The 4712-nt window shown below is 31.7% G+C and overlaps 1 long non-coding RNA gene across 1 annotated transcript; it reads right to left on the bottom strand.

The window, feature by feature from the left end:
* Nucleotides 1-1897: 1897 nt before the first annotated feature.
* On the bottom strand, nt 1898-3162 carry LOC133783915 (uncharacterized). The gene is made up of 3 exons (XR_009871020.1): nt 3034-3162; nt 2779-2941; nt 1898-2249 (listed from the first exon to the last, which is right to left on the bottom strand). It is a non-coding gene; the product is annotated as an uncharacterized LOC133783915 (long non-coding RNA).
* Between the last annotated feature and the right edge of the window lie 1550 nt (nt 3163-4712).

Genomic DNA, 4712 nt, shown 5'->3' with positions numbered 1-4712 from the left:
TAAACTAATAAATATACATATATATATTTACAGAGGTAATGGAGGCGGCATTGTGAGGCGGTGGTGGAGGCGTTGGTGGAGGCGGCTCCGTGTGGTAGTGGTCTCGCAGCAGCTCCGTGAGGCGGTGGTGGAGGCGGCTCTGAGGCGGTGCCGATGGAGAAGAAGACGGAGTCGAGAAAGAGAGAGAGGGAACGAAGCCGAGAGAGAGGGGGAGACAGAGCCGATATCGAGGAGACGGAGAGGGAAGAGTGAGGGAGAGATCGGGGGAAGAGAGAAGGAGTGAGGGAGAGATCGGGGGAAGAGAGAGGGAAGACTGAGTTTTCGTTTTTTTTTTTGTTACAGATCTGGTGAGGGGCAAAGAGAAATATGAGTATATAAAATTATTAGGGGCGACGGGTCCCGTTATTCGCCCCTAATACTTTTCACAATTAAAAAATACTACCAACATTTCCCTCTTAATTTTGGGCAAAATATCTAATATCAGGGGCGACGGCTCCAATATTAGGGGCGACATGTCACCCCTAATAAGGTTCCATAATATTAGGGGCGACTTACAACGTGTCGTCCCTGATATTACTATATTAGGGGTGACAAGCCCCAATATTAGGGGCGACATGTCGCCCCTAATACTTTTCACCAATTTTAAAATGACACCCAAATTTCAGGTAAAATATCTCACTATCAGGGGCGACGTGTCGCCCCTAATATTGCATTTTGTCGCCCCTAATAACTTTCCATAATATTAGGGGCGACTTACAATGTGTCACCCCTAATATTGTCGCCCATGAAAGTGGTTTTTCTTGTAGTGTTGGGAGACATCCGTTATCGAGTGCCTTCGGATTAAGCAGCCCGAGCTTGGGAAATGTAGGCTCGAGTGTGATAGCCTCGACAGTATTTATTTGTTCCGAGCATGTCTTGGAATAAGGTGGCAAGCTCGTAGCAATACCATAAGTCTCGACAGCCACAAGGTCGATCGCTGATCTCGAAGACCCGATAAGTCATCTGAGACAACCCGTTATGTATGAACATATTTATTGTTGTATAATCCCAACATTTAAGCAATATTATTTAGTTTGTTATCTGTCCCTGGGTCTTCAGGGGACGTTTCCTTGTATATAGAGGATACATCATTTAATGTAATTATTTGAATTGATATACAGAATATCTTCCCGAAATATGTGGGAATGAACTCTGTAACCTCTCTATAAATAGAGGAGGAATGACCACTTGTAAAGGACAGATTATTTGATATCTGGAGAGAAAAGTCTGGTTAATTCATCTTTGAAGATTTTCCAGAAAACTCCAAGTCTTAATAACACTGACTCGTGGACTAGGCAGATTTAACTGCTGAACCACGTAAAAACCTTCTTGCTTCTCCTTACTATTCGTTTGCACCATAGTTTACATTGTTTAATTGCTCTACGATTTAAGTTGACGAAAACGACGTCAACATTTTTATAAAACAAAATAATAAAATATCATAATATTAATATTCATGCGAATGCGAATGCTTCTTTTCTTTACATATATATATAACATTAGTATCAATTCTAGATAGTTATTTTTTTATTATTATTTGGCTACAAATCAAGAAAATTACAATTATAGCATACTAAAATTTAATTTTTCTAATATTGGTGATGTTATTGTATATAACTGAAATATTATATGTGTTTAGAGAAATATTTCTATTAAATAATATAATTTTATTGTTTAATAGTTTAGGAGGAGATTGGTGTTATTTTATAAAAATATTTTTTTTTGGAATAATTAAGGTTTGCTTCTAAAATACACCCATAAGGTGTTTATTCCTTTTAAAATAAACATCTCATATATTTTTAAATTTTATTTTCACACACCTTATAGATTATTATTACTACAATATTACCTGTAATGACCCAACTATTTCTAAGACCTTGGACCATTAGATCTACTATACATAACTACTATTTTGGGAAAGATACATAAGAAATAATATAACTAACTTTATTAAATCTTGAAATATTGTATCAAATACATAATAATAGAAAATATGGCATGGGTACCCATTGTTTAAAACATAAAACATAATTTTAAACTAAAGAAAATTATTTACAAAACTAAATGCGGAAAAAACATGATTTAAAAGACTAAAAATAAATAACTTCATCCTCGATCGACACGCAGTCTACACATTCCATCCATCCTCAACACACAAGCCAAGCTACCAAGAATCCTTCCGCCTTCCATATTCATTTTCCTGCATCACACTAAAAAAATAAAGGAATGAGGCTAATGTCCAGCAAGGAAAACCTACTAAAAACATACATCATATATCATAAGCATAAAACTACATCATAAACATAAACTATAAAACATATACCATATATCATAAGCATACACTATAAAACATATACCATATAGGACTACAATATTAATGGCCATTAACTCATTAACATGCCATGCGATAAACCATCTAGGTCCCCTGTCTAATATCTGAGGTAGGTTAGATCACATGGTAGTATATGATAACCCATCTAGGTCCCCTATCTAATATCTGAGGTAGGGTAAACCATAACTCTAAACCATGAAAATGATAAAATAATCTTGGGGCTTGTTATCTAAGAAAGTCATATGCCCAAGCGACTAAAAACATAATCTTGGGGCTTGTTATCTAAACAAGTCATATGCCCAAGGACTACAAAACATATTATACATATACATATTATAGCATTAACATATCATAACATAAACATAACATATCATACAAACGTACAAGATCTATCCTATTTTCCTTACCAAAATACCGGGATGATGAGAACAAAGTCGGGATTTTGGAACACTCCTAAAAACCATTAATAGAGAGGTGAGTTTTCTAAAAGAAAGAGATGAAAAGGAATGAACTAAACCATTGAGAAGATTCTTACCAACAAGAAATCTCAAGTTCGAAGAACTTCGATGCCTAACCAAGAATAGAGAAGATTGGGTTAGGAATTGAGTAGAGAAAAACTATAAGAACTAACAATACAGAAAATGAACTAAGAATAGGAATACCTTTGAAATTGCTATGATCGAACTACACCTCGAAACTGAAATACACTCTATGAACTTTACTTCCCAAGTGTCTAATAAGCTTAGAATGACAAAGCTTATAACCCCAACCCAAGTGTTTATCACTCTATAGTCTCACTAGCACCTAGAAGGCTCTGATCAATGCTTGAAGAATAAATGAAAAAACTTGGTGCTAGGTCCTATTTATAGAATTCTAGGAACAAAAATCTTCTAATTATAATCCAAATTTAAATTTAAATTTAAAATAGAATCCTAACTTCTAACTTTCTAAATCCCGTAACTCTAAACTAATCTACAGTAAAATTAACATATCTGGAGCTGTAGGACTCCAATTTAGAATATCTTTATACCGTTAGAAAGTTAATTAATTATCTACAACTTTTTATAAATACTATTTTTCGAAATTCATAACATAACTGGGTCAAAAATAGGTCGGAAGTTACAGTACCCTAAAGTTACGAAAAATCTATTTAATTATCTAAATCACAAATAAATAAAATTGTGACAAATGTCAAGCTCCTAACAAATTTTGGTGAAGACTAAGTCTTATATTTCCCTTGTTTTATTATTAAAATAATAATTCCTTAATAATCATACATATGACAAGTGTCATATTCCTATTGACTCTATCTAAACCTTAGGAATAATCCATGCTCATGACAAATGTCATATTCTTATTAGCTCTATCTAAATCTTAGGTTATAATAATTATCATATTAATAACCAACAATATTAATCAAACCTTATGTTATAATTAATATTCTTAAACTATAGGTTAAACTTATAAAATCCATAACTATTGCTAGGAGTTTCCAACTAAGTCCCGGCTTGAACAAAAATCAACAGTAATGAACATACTATAACTAATACTAGCTATTACTACTACTACTACTATCTAACTAGCTAAGTAAATTCTGAGACTCTACATTACCATGGATTATTTCTTAAAAAGAAATTATCTCTATAATATATTATACAACAAAAGACACTCTTAATTAAAAATAATAATTTTTTTCATGATAGAAAATCCAAATCATAATTTTTAATTTTATATTTTCAATTCAAAATAAAATTAATATGCAAAAGACAATTTATTTTAAGAATTTTTAAAACAAATCAGCCACACATATATGTATAATTATAATTCTATAAAAATACAATATACACATTTAGACGATAATTGAATAATTCTCTTCCATAGATCTATAACAATTTAGTTATCAATTTTATTTCCTGATATGTAAATATAATAGAAAACTTGTAAAATTAAAGTTTTATTCTTTCAAACAGTTAAAAGAAAAATAAACATAAATATAATTTAAAAAAATTGATCCTCAATGACAAATTATAACTCTTTTCATCTCTTTATTAAATCTAGAAAACATCTTTAGCATAAACTTGTGCTAAAATAGAAATGGTTTACCCATTTCATAGCAATATACTATTATTCCCCTTTCTTTTTCACATTCTTTATATAAAATAAAGTAATATACATTCTTTCTATTTATTTCATCAACCCTATCTCTATTTATCCCCAATTTAAACCTAGCTTCATTAGAGAACATTTTATTCTGATTTTTAATAAGATATAGCTCAAATTCTTTCATTTTTTCTAATGTGTGTAAAAATTTACACCAAGCATTTTTTTCCCCTCTCAATAA

The sequence above is a fragment of the Humulus lupulus genome, chromosome 6 (genome assembly GCF_963169125.1).
Source record: "Humulus lupulus chromosome 6, drHumLupu1.1, whole genome shotgun sequence".
In the NCBI taxonomy this organism is placed as follows: Eukaryota; Viridiplantae; Streptophyta; class Magnoliopsida; order Rosales; family Cannabaceae; genus Humulus; species Humulus lupulus.
This window is presented reverse-complemented; position numbering and strand designations above follow the sequence as displayed.